Raw genomic sequence first — 16,507 nt, 5'->3', positions numbered from 1 at the left:
GGTTTGGTTTTAATACCAGTCAACCATTGTCCTTCTGGAAATATACATATATGAAATAAATAAAGGTAACACGTGCAGCCAAGATCCCTGGTTTCTGGGACTTCCCATCTTACCCATTCCTTTTCCAGGGCTTCAGTGTCCTGATACTTCTGAGGGTGATTCATACTCAAATAGATCTGAGAGTACAGAGTATTTTTCCATGAGGAAAGGAAGGCTTGGGATGATTAGCAGAGGCCGGTGAAATATATGCACTCTGAGGTAAGATCCAAGCCTGGAGTTTGCAGAAGATACTGTCCTAATAAGCAGGCATTTCTAAACCATGTATCTAAGCCTACGCACAGCTTGTCCTGGGTGAAATGTCTGCCACAAAAGAGTTTCTCCTAGCTCATACTTAACCATTTATAAAGGTTGGTAAAATACTGGCAGTGACAGAACAAATTGACTTTTTAATTTTCTTACTTGCATTATTCCAATAAATGAAAATCTGTCAGAGTTCTACATGAGGGAAAGCTTGTGAGGCTGGGCCGGTTTGTTGAAACATCAAATAGTCCTATTGCTGACCTCCCTGCAGAGTTTCATATGCTGACGGTAAATCTCTGGTCCCTTTTGTAAATTACTGAATTTTCTGAGGTTCTTGGAGGGACATGTTGTCTCCCAAATCTGAACAAACAACCACAGTGTGCAGCGGCAGGAAAGAAGTAATGCAGCTGAGCGTGAGCAGGGAGGTTGGAGCACAGGGTGTGTATTCGGAGGGGTGCCCTCTAGTGCAGCTGAGCGTGAGCAGGGAGGTTGGAGCACAGGGTGTGTATTCGGAGGGGTGCCCTCTAGTATCTTGTGAGCAGTAGAATTCTAGCATCCTTGAATACCGTACTAAGTTTCTGAGGGAGAAAACAGTGGAATTTTTAAGATATTATTTGGAGGAAGTTAATAAGCTACTTAGTTAACAGAATTGCCAGGTTGTTGGAAGTGTACTAATGAGGTATGACATTAAAAATGATAATATAAGGATATTTGACCAGATAATTTAGGAATAACCAAGGAATATTTAACCTCTTCACCACAAAGTCCTAGGAGAAATAAATGCCCAAGAGATAAAGCCAAAATACATTTTTATTATCTGGGACTTAGGCCTCATATTCCAGAGCAGAATCCGGTAACCTCAGATGAACTCCATGGAGAATTTCATAAATCAGATTAACATCAAGGTACTAAAATCAAAACCCACTAAGAAACCTGTTGCCCCCTTCAAAGCACAACTGAAGTAATGGATCTAATAGAAGATACATTGTTTGCACTGAGCAGTAGAGTAGTAGAGGAGAAAAGCCCAGAGATGGCAGACAAGTTCCAGTCCCCTTCAGTCAAAGCAGCAGCCTCTGGACCACCACCCTGCCACAGGCGAAAAATGAGATAACATTTAATAAGTAACTTAAAAAATTTTGATCACAGACTGGCTGGAAGGACAGTAATCCAAATGAGAGTTAACGGCTCCATAGTAGTTTTCTAGAATGAAAGCTGAACTGAGAAATAGTAACTGATGGCATGTTGAGCAGGTTAATAATTTGGTACCCTTCCACACCAGTATTTGTTTGTTTGTTTTGAGATGGAGTCTCGCTCTGTCACCCAGGCTGGAGTGCAGTGGTGTGATCTCGGCTCACTGCAAGCTCCGCCTCCCGGGTTCATGCCATTCTCCTGCCTCAGCCTCCCCAGTAAGCTGGGACTACAGGTACCCACCACCACGCTCGGCTGATTTTTTGTAATTTTGGTAGAGACGGGGTTTCACCATATTAGCCAGGATGGTCTCGATCTCCTGATCTTGTGATCCGCCCACCTTGGCCTCCCAAAGTGCTGGGATTGCAGGCGTAAGCCACCGCACCTGGCCCCACACCAGTATTTTAAAAAATAGTTTGTTTTACCTCTAGCACCTTCCCTCAGCTGACCTAAATAGTCCAGCCACAATAGCTGAGAGAAATATACCTACAATTATTTCCATCTCCTTATATTTCTCGTGATGTTGGCTGACTAACCCACTAATCTAGTTTATGGGAGAAGGAAAGACTGAAAGAGCCACAAAGTGGATGCCCAACCCACGTGATCACTAACCTTTATTGTGGCAAAGTAACTGATACAATGTTTCAAATGTAAGCACATCTCCTTGGAATAAGTGGAATAACTTGATTCATCCTTGGGGAAGTCCTGACGATCAAGCAAGGAGGAGCCCAGCTTTCTTTAGACACCACCTGTGTTATCTTTAATAACAAAAAGGAACAAAGTGATTGTCAGACCAGCACAAAGATACCTCTTAATGTGCAATTTCTATTCTCTTTAGTGTGTGTGAGTGCACGCATGCACGTGTGTACACCGAAGTTTCAGGTAGAAGGAGGAATGCAATTCAAATTCTAAAAAAGGAATCAGTCAGCACAAACTAGTTTATTTGGCAATCCATAAAGATAGGGACTCTTCAGAGGAGGTTGAGAGCATTGTAGGGTTATGTAAAGACTTCCAGAAGCAAGAAGATTCAACCATCTAAAACGCCATGTAGGAAAATAGCCAAATCTCCATTTAAGTAGAGAATAAATCTTAGTAATGTTCTCTGCAGAATATAACAATGCTGCAAAAAGGCCATTTCACAGGAATATAATCAAAACTGCAGATTCTCAGAGTTTCCCGTAAGACGACTTCTCTGCTCTTCCGTTTGTGGTTTCTTCTTCAGTTGTACATCTCTCCTAGACAAGTCCAAGGGACTACTAACGAGAAGATTTCAGGAAGAGGCCTACAGCAATTGCTTGGTGCTTGGGTTCATTTGCTGAACCTCGGCAACAGGTCTACAGAGAAGCAGTTTCACGGCAAAAGAGTTGTGGGGCAGTTGAATAATCCATCCAAACAATGAGGAGTAAACCCTGAGTCAAGAAACCAGCAAAAAGCAGAAGACTGGGTCAGCAAATAAAGGGAGAAGATCCTTGCCTCTTTCAGTGCCCCCAACATGATATTCTGAAAGGCCCTCCATTAAAATACAACTACAGTTTTAATAAATTACTGAAATAGAGAATAGAAGTAGTATGTGAGTTGGGATAGGGTGATTTGAATTTAAGTGTTTTAACATTCATGAACTGTTTAGGACAAAAGCTGTAAGATATTGGTTAACCTCAACATTGTTAAATTAAGTGTGCACTGTAGTATCAAAGATACTCGTCATAAGAATGGAGAGAGTTATTTTCTAAATAGTGGAAGGAAAATACGAATTAAGAATTTTTTCAAAAGTGGGACTTAGGTTGTCTAAAGAAAGGCCAAAAAAAGCATAAAAAAATGAGAAAATACAACTACAAAGATGACAGCCCAAATATGTGAATAAAATAGAATAAATAGTAACTACCATTTAAGATAGAGATTGTCAGAGTGGATTAAAAAAAGTAAATTATAACAAGATATATACAACAGATATACAAAATACTGAATTTTTTTTTTTTTTGAGATGGAATCTCGCTCAGTCACCCAAGCTGGAGTGCAATGGCATCATGTTGGCTCACAGCAACCTCCGCCTCCTGGGTTCAGGCCTCAGCCACCTGAGTAGCTGGGATTACAGGCACCTGCCACCATGCCTGGCTAATTTTTTTTTTTTTTTTTTTTTCAGTAGAGACTGGGTTTCATCATATTGGTCAGGCTGGTCTTGAACTCCTGACCTCATGATCCACTCACCTCGGCCTCCCAAAGTGCTGGGATTACAGGCATGAGCCATCAGGCCCAGCCAGAATAGTGAAAATTTTTAAAAAGTGAGGATATACCAGGAAAATACTGTTCAAAGAAAGCTAAAGGAATTATTTTAATATTGAATAAAAAATGTTTTAAGCCAGAGCATTATGAGAAGGCCTCTACATAATTAAAAGTTTAATCTACCAGGAATATATAACATGTCTAAATTTCTATGTGCTTCTGGCTTTGTAATAAAAATCAGTAGAATTACAGGAAAAATTGATAAATTCATCACTTTAGTGAGCAATTTAAATGCACCTCTCCTAGTTATTGATAGATCAAGCAGATAAAGGACAAATATTTATACAATAAATTAAAAGAATATAGAAAGGAGATAATTGCAGAAAGTAATGATAAATATATGTAATATGTTTAACAAAGTAAGTAAGCTGGTTCTTTGAAAAGACTACAAAAACTTCTGGCAATATTGATTATGAAATGGAAATATAGAAATAGACTAAGTAATAAGCTATGGAAATGGTAAATATGTTGATAAATATAAATCAATAATGATTGTGTAAAGTAAATATGTCTTATGAAACTATATGTCAGCAATAAGACATAAGATGAAGAGAGTGGATGGAGTTAAAACATTTGAAGGTTCTAGCATTATTGAAAAAGTGGAAAAGGGCTATTTTGTTTTTTAGACAGTAATAATAAAAAATATATGTTGTGATTTCTAGAGTAACCACCAAAACAATAGTAAGCAAATGTATAACTGACGAATTAATAGAGGGAAAATAATGTACTAAAAATTAATGCGAATGAAGCTAAGAGAAAAAGGAACATAAAACAAGTGAGTCAAGGAGATAACAAATGGTAAAATGGTAACTAAAACTCAAATATATAAATAATAACATTAAATGTAAATAGATCAAATACTTCAATTAAAGATCAAATTAACATTTTATATGCACACACACACAGTCATGTGGTACACAACCATATTTTCATCAGTGACAAACCACATATACAACAGTGGTCCTGTAGGATTGTAATGGAGCTGAAAAATTCCTACAGCCTACTGATGTCATAGCAATGCATTACTCATGTTCATGATGATGCTGCTGGAAACCTACTGTGCTGCCAGTCATGGAAAATTCTAGCACATATAATTATGTACAGTATATAATACTTGATAAGAAGTGACTGTTATTGGTTTATGTACTTATATTTTCATTATTATTTTAGAGAGTACTCTTACTTATTTAAAAAATAAAGAAGTTAACTAGAAGACAGCCTCAAGAAGATCCTTCAGGAAGGATTCCAGAAGAAGGCATTGTTATTATAGCAGATGACAGCTCCACTGGCATTATTGCCCCTGAAAGATGTTCCAGTGAGACAAAATGTAGAGGTGGAAGACAGTGATACTGATGATCCTGACCCTGAGTAGGCCGAGGCTAAGGTGTGTTTGTGTCTTGGTTTAAAACAAAGAAGTTTAAAAAGTAAAACAATAAAAATTGAAAAAATTGAAAAAAGCTTCAAGAATAAGGACAAAAAATATTTTGGTACAGCTGTACAGTGCATTTGTGTTTTAAGCTAAGTGTTAGTATAAAAGAGTCAAAAAGTTAAAAAAGCTAAAAGTTTATAAAGCAAAAAAGTCACATCATGCTTAGGTTAACTTATTATTGAAGAAAGAAAAACATTTGTAAAAATTTCATGTAGCCTAAGTATACAGTGTTGATAAAGTCTACAGTCGTGTACAGTAATGTTCTAGACCCTCACATTCACTCACCCTCACTCACTGACTGACCTGGAGCAAATTCGTCCTGCAAGCTCCATTCATGGTAAGTGCCCTATACAGGTGGACCATTTTTTATCTTTCACATTGTATTTTTACTGTACCTTTTCTATGTTTAGATATGCTTAGATAGACAAATACTTACCATTGTGTTATAATCACCTGCTGTATTTAGCACAGTAAAATGCTATACATTTTAGTGTAGGAGCAATAGGCTATACCATATAGCCTAGGTGTGAAGTAAGCTATAGCATCTGTGTTTGTGTACATACACTCTATGATCACACAATGACGAAATCATCTAATGACACACTTCTCATAACATATCCCATTGTTAAGCGATGCATGACTGTGTAGGCACACACACACGAGACATACCTCAAAGAATACACAAAAAGGCCAAACATAAAAAGCACTCCTTAAAATGAATTGTCCCTGTAGAATGGATGTAGCCAAGAGGCATTAAAGGAATAAGAAATATCATCTTTACCACAGTGCTGGAGGCAGAGAGAACACACTATGGTAAAACTGCCTGAGCCTAAGAAGAGCAAATCTGGGGGAAAGGAATGGAATTTTGTATGGGGAGAGTGCAGAACGAACAAGGAACCACTGCTTTTGCTCAGTTTGTGATCCCTTCTGGTCAGTTACACTCAGTTCTGGAGTGTAGGCTGATTGTTGCATGCTGGTCACTTAGTGTAGCTTATTGAGTCATCACAGGTATCTTTTTCTTACTTCACAGATTAAGAAACCAAGGCTCAAAGGAGAAAAGTAACATATTCAAGCCTCCCAGTCATTCACAGAGTGAGTTAAAGTCGCAACTTTCTGACCCTAAAGCCAATTATTTTCACATTAGCAGACTGCTGAGAAGAGAACCGAGGAGAAGGGATGCAGAATGCAAGAGTTGGAACAAGAAAGGGAGTGAAAGAAGGCCGATGGGGCCGGTGCCTGTAATCCCTGCACTTTGGGAGGCCGAGGCGGGTGGATTACCTGAGGTCAGGAGTTCGAGACCAGCCTGGCCAACATGATGAAACCCGCATCTCTACTAAAAATACAAAAAATTAGCTGGGCGTGGTGGCGCATGCCTGTAATCCCAGCTACTCAGGAGGCTGAGGCAGGAGAATCGCTTGAACCCGGGAGGCGGAGGTTGCAGTGAGCTGAGATCGCGCCACTGCACTCCAGCCTGGGCAACAAGAGTGAAACTCCATCAAAAAAAAAAAAAAAAAGCCTGTTGGTATTTGCATTATTCAAATACTGTTACAAAATAACACAAAAGTTTGGTGGTTTACAATAATAAGCATTTATTGGACGTATGCAGTTTGCAGATTAGCTAGAGTTTCAGAAACTGATCTTGGCTGGGTTGGACTGGGTGGCTTTGCTTCTCCCTGATGGTCTGTGGGTCAGCTGGGGTAGCTGTGCTCTACACATCTCCATTTCTCCTCCTGGGCTTAGTGAGGTGAGCCACGTATGTTACTTTCATGGTGATCAAAAGGTACAAGAAAGCAAACCCAACCACCAAGTGCATGTCACGCCTCATGCCTCCAGTCCGCTAACATCCATTAGTAAAAGCAACATGGCAGAGCCCAAAGTCAAAGCGTAAGAATTTTCGCCAATGCCTTTAGTGGGAGGGACTGATGAATTATATGGCAAAGGGTTTGTGTATTAGGAGGGGTCAAGAATGGGAGTCAAAAATTCACTCTACCAGTCCCCAAGCAGGAATCAGTTCATTCTTTCAGCACTTTACATTCATGTTGACTCGGAAGATGCTCGTTTTTATAAAAAGTCTTCTAAGATGAGTCATCCTGTCTATACAAGAAACATAAAACACGTTTGTTTCTCCTTTCTCCTGCAAGCTGATAATAGAGAATAGGATCAAGCACTTTCTTGGCAATGATCAACTGGGTGATTACAATGTCCTATGTAACTTTATGGAAAAATCAAGAGCACCCTTGATTGCTTATAGATTTATTCCTCTGAAAGGGTTTCATTTATACACTCATTCAACAAATAGCTTTTGAGTGTCTTCTGTGTACTGGGAACTATAATGGGCTTGAATGAACCGGAAGCTAGGGGATGAGGTGGAGGATGCAAAGATGAATAAAGCACAACATGCACAGAGGGCTGTGGAAATCTGGATGACAAGTGACATTATTATTCAATTCGGAAACATAGGAAAAGGAAAAATGCATCAGAGAAAGATACTGAGCTCAGTTTTGGTTATATAGAATGTAAGGCAATGCTAGAATATCCAGTAAGTAGAAGTGGCTCTGTTGTGAGAAAAAATCTGGAAAGAAGATACAGATTTGGGAGCAATATGCAGTATAGGCGACAGTTCAGAGAATGGGTGTGGAAGGGAACATTTTACAGAAGGAAGACGAATAGATTGAAAAGAAAATTGCTAGGGACAGAAAAACATTTAAGGAACCATTGATGGAGGCAGAGCAGTACCCACCAAAGAACACTGAAGAACAACAGAGAGTAAAGGGGAATCAGAGAAATGTTGAAAAAAGTCCAAGAATTTTTTTTAACAAAATGGAAAGGAGGAACTGGTTAGTGTTGTCAAATGCCGTAAAACGGTCAAGTTAAATAAAAACCTGAAAGAGAGTATTTGATTAAATAATTCAATTATATAATGTGAGACAAAACTTAGATGAGCAAGTAAGAGTAGAGAAATTGGGAATAGAGAATGCTTTTGTAAGAATCTTGGGAAGGGCCAGGCATGGTGGCTCACACCTGCCATCCCAGCACTTTGGGAGGTCGAGGTGGGCGGATCGCCTGAGGTCAGGAGTTTGAGACCAGCCTGGACAACATGGTGAAACCCTGTCTCTACTAAAAGTACAAAAATTAGCTGCACGCCTGTAATTCCAGCTACTGGAGAGTCTGAGGCAGGAGAATCACTTGAACTTGGGAGGCAGAGATTGCAGTGAGCCGAGATCACACCATTGCACTCCAGCCTGGGTGACAGAGCAAGACTCTGTCTCAAAAAAAAAAAAAAAAAAAAAAAAAAAAAAAAAACCTTGGGAAGGAAAAGGAGTGTGGCAGTTTGGGGAGATGGGGAGATGCAATGTCAAGAATGGATGGTTTTTCTCAGGCTAAGGGACACTTGAAGCTTTAGGGGAGTCAAACTAACATTTATTGAGCACCTGCTATTTTCTGGACACTGTGCTAGGAGGTGTATTTATACATATTGTCAAATTATGTAAGCTGAGGAGAAGGAACAAGGGGAGACTGAAACACTGAAAAAGGCAGAGGAGATGATTGAGGAAGGAAATCTTTAAGAGGATACAATCAAAAGTACAGGTGAAGGGATTAGCATTGAAAAATATTTCATTCTGGGACAAAAGAAAAAGATGTTCAGGTGAACACAAAATGTGTTCAGCTCATAGAAGGGGGAAGGAGGGAAAATTAAGGCAGTCTGTGACTGACGGTTTCTCTTTTCTCCTGTGGTACATGCTGTGGTCACCATCTGAAAATGAGGGATGTGGAATAAAGAAATGGGCTCAGGAAGAGAAGAGTTGGACTTAGGAATTGAGAGAAGGGGTTGGTTAATAATAACTAGGGAGGACTTCTGGGAGGATTTGAGGGTTCAACTAAAGTGTTATTAGGTCAGGTAGAATGGTCGGCTTTAACTGTGCAGCAAGCTTGAGATTGACTAGACACAACATCTGGCTCAATGGCCCTTCTCAAACCTCCTACAACCGCTTTAACCTCTTGTGGCTTTGACTTAAGCTCTAATTTATTTTGTTAGGATGGATTGTGTTAAGCTGATTAATAAAGTGAACTGACAACACCCTCACATCCCCTTAGATATTCATGTTTATTTCCTGGTAGGTTTTTGTTTTGTGTTTCTTGTTTTTGAAGAGTGGGTTGGGAGTTTCAACTAGTCAACTTTTTTATTTTTTGAGAGGACATGGTGGAGGAGTAATCATTTTCTGTGATCAGAACTACCATGAAGAATACAGCGAAAGTTCAATCTAAATAAAAATACTGCTCCATCCATTATTCTCATATGAGAAGACTGTTACATGAACAGGGAAAATGATTGCACGTAATTGCTAAGCGTAGGAAGCTTTGTTGCTAAACTGACCAACAAAAAGTTACAAATAATTATTGCTCTATATAAATACTTAGTGCAATGAATTTTCTTAATGAAAATCTGCCTGTAGTTTAACAGGGGACATACCAACTAGAAGGCCCCAGAGTCAGAGAATCATAGAATGTTAAGAGAGGGGAAAATGTATAGAGCACACCTAATGCAATCATTCAGAACATACAGTTCCTGTACTGAGGGATGAGTTTCTTCATTTTTCTTTCATGCATCCAGAAAGTATGTAATAAACACCTACTGTTGGAGGTGTTAGGGAAGTAGCAGTAAACAAAAGAGACAAATATCCCCACACTCATGAAGCTTGTAGTATGGTGAGGAAAGACAGCCAACAAAATAAAACATTATTTAAATTATATCACAAATTAAAAGGAAAAAACTGCCAAGAAGAAAAATTAATCAAGGAAAGTGGAAAGGAAGTTCCATGGATGGGTGAGGGGATAACCCAGGAAGGCTTCACTGGGAAGGTGACATTTAAACAAAGATGTGAAAGAGTTGGAGGAGCAATTTACACAGCTATTCATGAAAGAGCATTCCAGAGAGTGAATAGCTAGTGTAAAGTCCCTGAGACACAAGTGTGCTTGGTGAGCCTAGAACACAGGGAGAGAGGGGAGAGCAATAGGAGATGCTCTTTGAGGGGCAATGAGGAGCCAGATACATGGGCTTGGAACGATTGTGTCTTTGATTCTGAATAAGATGGGGAGTCACTAGAGGGTATTGTTCAAAGAACTCACATACGATCTCACAACTATAAATATGCTGATAGCTGAGAATAGATTCTTGGCAGTTCAAGTAGTCAAGAAGAGACCACTAAGACACCACTTGGCAGGCTAACACAGTAATCCAAGTGAAACACATGCACGGTCTGGATGAGGAGCAGAGCAGTGGAAATGATGAGAAAAGGTGGAGTTCAAATCATATAATTAAAGTAGAATTAACAAGATTTGCTAGTAAATGTGAGATTTGTGGGGGGTGGGGAAGAAGAGTTAAAGAGAACTGTATGATTTTGGACTGAGTAAATGGGAAAAGGTGGATGCCATTGATTAAGATGGAAAGATAGTAGGTGGAATACGTCTCTTTAGCATCATCAGGAGTGTAGTTTGGACGTGGGATGTTTGAGATGTCTATTTGACATTCTAGTGGAGACATTATGTAAATAGCTAGCTGTAAGCGTCTTAGGAGAAAACTGAAACTGGACCCTTTCCTTACACCTTGTACAAAAATTAACTCAAGATGGATTAAAGACTTAAACATAAGACCTAACACCACAAAAACCCTAGAAGAAAACTTAGGCAATACCATTCAGGACATAGGCATGGGCAAAGACTTCATGACTAAAACACCAAAAGCAACGGCAACAAAAGCCAAAATTGACAAAAGGGATTTAATTAAACTAAACAGCTTCTGCACAGCAAAAGAAACCATCAGCAGAGTGAACAGACAACCTACAGAATGGGAGAAAATTTTTGCAATCTATCTGTCTGACAAACGCCTAACATCCAGAATCTACAAGGAACATAAGCACATTTACAAGAAAAAAACAACCCCATCAAAAAGTGGGCGATGGATATGAACAGACACTTCTCAAAAGAAGACATTTTATATGGTCAACAAACATATGAAAAACAGCTCATCATCACTGGTCATTAGAGGAACGCAAGTCAAAACCACAATGAGATACCATCTCACACCAGTTGGAATGGCGATCATTAAAAAGGAAAAAACAGATGCTGGAGAGGACATGGAGAAATAGGAACACTTTTACACTGTTAGTGCGAGTGTAAACTAGTTCAACCATTGTGGAAGACAGGGCGGCGATTCCTCCAGGATCTAAAACCAGAAATACCATTTGACCCAGCCATCCCATTACTGGGTATATACCCAAAGCATTATAAATCATTCTGCTATAAAGAGACATGCATGTGTATGTTTATTGCAGCACTATTCACAATAGCAAGGACTCAGAACCAACCCAAATGCCCATTAATGATAGACTGGATAAAGAAAGTGTGGCACAGATACACCATGGAATACTATGCAGCCATAAAAAAGGATGAGTTCATGTCCTTTGCAGGGACATGGATGAAGCTTGTAACCATGGTTCTCAGCAAACTAACACAGGAACAGAAAACCAAACACGACATATTCTCACTCATAAGTGGGAGTTGAACAGTGAGATCACATGGGCACAGGGAGGGGAACATCAGACACTGGGGCCTGTCAGGGGGTCGGAGGCAAGTGGAGGGAGAGCATTAGAAGAAATACCTAATGTAGATGACAGGTTGATGGGTACAGCAAACCACTATGGCACGTGTATACCTATGTAACAAACCTGCACGTTCTGCACATGTATCCCAGAACTTAAAGTATAATAAAAAATAAAATAAAAAGAGTCTGCAGAGTAGGGTTATAATATCTGCCCATTCTTTAAACATTCATTGTGTACTTACTAACAGCTCTGCTTCCAGGGAATTCATGAACTGGTGGGAAAAACTGGTCTCTAATGTATGAGATGTGCTACAGTAGATACATTAGAGAGCATATAAAAGGGATAGTCGAGGCCAGGCGAAGTGCCCCATGTTTGTAATCCCAGCACTTTGGGAGGCTGAGACAGGTGGATCACTTGAGCTCAGGAGTTCAAGACCAGCCTGGCCATGATGGCAAAACCCCGTCTCTACCAAAAATACAAAAATTAGTCAGGTGTGGTGGCACATGCCTGTAGTCCAAGCTACTGAGGAGGCTGAGATGCAAGGATTGCTTGAACCTGGGAGGAGGTTGCAGTGAGCCGAGATCAGGCCACAGAGGTGCTTCAACCTTGGTGACAGAGTGAGAACTTGAAAAAAAAAAGAAAGAAAAAAGAAAAAAAGAAAGAGAAGGAAAAGAAAAGAAAAGAAAAGCGTTGGTCAACTTTGCTTAAAGAGATGATTCAAGTAACAACAGAGGCAGAACGGGTTAAGAGCACAGGCTCTGGATTAATAAACCTATGGACCAGGATTTGAATCTTACCTTCATCATTTACTAGCTGTATGACCTTTACTTCACATCTCTAAAGCCTCTCACAAGTAAAACTGAGATATTAATAGATCTCTTAGAAGCCAACATTTTTTATTAATTGTAACCAAAACTTGAACTCAGCTGCCCTGGTTCTGGCAAATTAAGCCAAATCACCAAGGTCAGGACTTGCAGTTTAAAGAATTACCACTAGAGGTCGACTCCCAGTACTGGAAGCTCACTCAGTCCACAGGGACTCTTAAGTAAGCAAAACGGTGGAAATGGGGAAATGTCTGGAATTATAAATTTTTGAAAGCTTTTTACTGCTAACCAGTAAGGTTTTTGGTCCCAAACCCCTCATAGGCAACTAGGCTGTGAGGCAATGTATACAACTTGCGGCACTCTGACATGAGCAATCTAAACAAGTAAGTAAAAGTGATCAGAATACCTGAGGTGCTGAAAAATACAGCACCATGCTCAATTTCTTGACCTTTTGTTGTTGTTGTTTTATTTGAGATGGAGTCTCGTTCCGTCATCTGGGCTGGAGCGCAGGGGTATGATCACGGCTCACTGCAACCTCCACGTCCTGGGTTCAAGCGATCCTCCCACCTTAGCCTCCTGAATAGCTGGGACTACAGGCATGTGCCACCACACTTAGCTAATTTTTTGTATTATTTGTAGAGACAGGGTTTCACCATGTTGCCCAGGCTGGTCATGAACTCATGGGCTCAAGCGATCTGCCTGCCTTGGCCTCCCAAAGTGCTGGAATTACAGGCATGAGCCACCACACCTGGCCAACCTGTCTTCTTATTACACCAAAATCCCATTCATCCTTTCTAGAAGTGAATATAAGTTGGAGTTGGCAGGGGGAAGGGATTAGTGCCCTCACTAAAGCCAATACCCCAGCATCTGTTCTTCTTCCTGAAAGTGACTGGCCACCATTGTCCTAAATCAGAAACCTATGATTTGTCCCAGATTTTTCTTTTTCCCTTGCTCTTCATATCTATCAGTGATACTAATTCTAAACTATCCTTAACGAACTGCATCTGTGCCCCTCTCTCATCTCTCCTCCCTCACTTTCACTGCATTTGACTGAGGCTTCACCATGTGAATTATTACCATGGCATGCTAACAGATTTATTGCTTCCGATGGTAACATGCCATAATTCATCCTTCATATGGTTGCCAATAAATTTTTAAAATATTTATTTGTATCTGTTACTTCTCAGGTTAAAAGCTTCCCAGCATGTTGAAGATGGAATGCAAACAGCTCTGCATGCATGCCCTTTGCTCATGCAGCTCCTATTGTCCATCCCCCACTCTTACCCACTCTTGCTGGATAATTCCTTTTTATTCTTAAGACTTCATCCAAGAAGCAAGCTCTCATATTTCCTTCATATACTTCTGTCATAGCCCTTTACATATGTTAATCATCTGTTACCTTTTCTCTTGGAAGGCAAACACTGTCTTTCATTTTTCTTTGCCAACATCTAGCAGAATTTTTGGTTTATATTAGGAAATAAATAAATGTTTGTTGCATTGTAATGTCAAAAGAAGTCTAGGAGAATGTGTAAAAGTCGAGTGATGGCCGGGTGCGGTGGCTCACGCCTGTAATCCCAGCACTTTGGGAGGCCGAAGCGGGTGGATCACAAGGTCAGGAGATCGAGACCATCCTCGCCAACATGGTGAAACCCCATCTTTACTAAAAATACAAAAATTACTTGGGCGTGTTGGCACATGCCTGTTAATCCCAGCTACTTGGGAGGCTGAGGCAGGAGAATCACTTGAACCAGGGAGGTGGAGGTTACAGTGAGCCCAGATGGCACCACTGCACTCTGGCCTGGCGACAGAGCGAGACCCGTCTCAAAAAAAAAAAAAAAAAAGTTGGGTGATGAGGTCATAGACACTTTTTGTGAACTGCTGTGAAGAAATTCAAGAATACATCTGCTCACAAGAAGCATCAGAGGAGGCCAGATGCAGTGGCTTACCCAAGTAATCCCAGCACTTTGGGAGGCCAAGGCGGGAGGATCGTTTGAGCCCAGGAGTTCCAGACCAGCCTGGACAATATAATGGGATCCCCGTCTCTACAAAATAATTTTTTAAATTGGCTGGATGTGGTGGCACACACCTGTGGCTCCAGCCACTGAGGAGGCTGAGGTGGGAGGATTGATTGAGTCTGGGAGGTTGAGGCCGTAATAAGCTGTGATAGTGTCAGTGCACCCCAGCATGGGTGATAAACAGAGACCCTGTCTCAAAAAAAAAAAAGTATAAGAGGGAAGGTGTGGTATCATATTTCCCAGTGCTTAAAATATTGCCAGCCCAAGACATTCTCTACTGGCCTTTGTCAGAAGGGTATCACCACCCCAGCCTATGTCCTCCAACAATGTGGCAGTGACTGGGAGGTCACACCCATGTGAGCTCTAGCCTGTAACCTGGACAGAGACTTTACCCATGGGCATTACAATGTTTCTAAACCTGATCAAGCCAGGCACGGTGGCTCACACCTGTAATCCAAGCACTTTGAGAGGCTGCGGTGGGAGGATCGCTTGAGCTCAGAAGTTCCAGGCCAATCTAGGCAACATGGTGGGGACCCCATATCTACAAAATAATATTGTTTTAATTAGCTGGGCATGGTGGCACATGCCTGTATTCCTAGCTACTGAGGAGGCTGAGGTAGTAGGATTGCTTGAGTCTGGGGTTCAGGCTGCAGTGAGTTGTGATCATGCCACTGCACTCCAGCCTGGGTGACAGAGCAAGCCCCGTCTCAAAAAACAAATAAATCTGATCAATCCATTGTTACCATTTGTCTTGGTGGTGGATTGAGGAGCAGTGAGTAGAGGGAAGAAAGAGTTGAGAAGAGCAGTGAACTTCGCCACCTCCTCCCCACCTCAGTATACTTTATGGAAAAGTATTTTCAACTAGGGCCATCTTGTTCGATGTGTAACCCTAAAAGAAGCTGGGGTCTCACATGGCCTGCTGTCTACAGCAGCTTATACTCAAAGGAAAACATACCAAATTTCCAAATCCTTGAAAAATTATATATATATTTTTACTGTAGGTTTTCTTAGAGCAGTCACACTTTAGGACACACACGTTTGGGTTTATAGTACCTGTGACAACGCCTGGTACAGAATAAATGCTCAATAATATATGTTGAATGATGAATGAGTGAGTGAATGAATGAATGAACAAACACCTGTTTTAAGGCATTTATTATAATACTCCAGGCTGATTTTTTTGTTTCTTCCTTACTAGCCTATGAGCACCTTATATCTCTTGAATAAACTTCAGGACTAGAATATAGTAAGCACTGATTGTTTTATCTATGAATACAGCACCCAACTCTTGAAAATGTAAACAATTACTAAAGAATTTAGTTTAGTAAATTGTTTAGTAGAGAATTTAGTGATTGTGGAACTTTTTCTGTTCCACAAGTTTGTACTTTAAATTGAGTTTTTAAAAATGAAAGTACATATAGAAAATATTTTTTAAATCAAGTATGCAGAGGCAATTTGCAATATATACGTATTTTTTAAATCGTACATAAGAGAAAGCTCACCTGGAAAGCTTAATGAATTATCCAACCAGCTGGCTTTGCATCCTCCACATCTCATTCCCTGCAGACACCAGATGGCGACATTTTGCCATGATCTGCTGAGTCCTAGACATTTGATAATGTATTCAACAAATGTATAACATGAGTCTTATGTTAGGCACTAAGAATTCATAAATGAGTGACACATAGACCTTGCATATCAAAGAGCTTATCATCTATTGGGAGAGTAGATAGATATATGGATAACTTAAAAGCACAATTAGTATGATACAAAATAATAGCTAACATTTTTGAGGTGCAAGGGACCTGAATAGGCACTTCAGAAGTGAGGATATCCAAATGGACAAAAAGCACAGGAAAAAGTGATCAA

Source organism: Pongo abelii, chromosome 9, assembly GCF_028885655.2.
Source record: "Pongo abelii isolate AG06213 chromosome 9, NHGRI_mPonAbe1-v2.0_pri, whole genome shotgun sequence".
NCBI lineage: Eukaryota > Metazoa > Chordata > Mammalia > Primates > Hominidae > Pongo > Pongo abelii.
Note: the sequence above shows the minus strand (reverse complement) of the source record.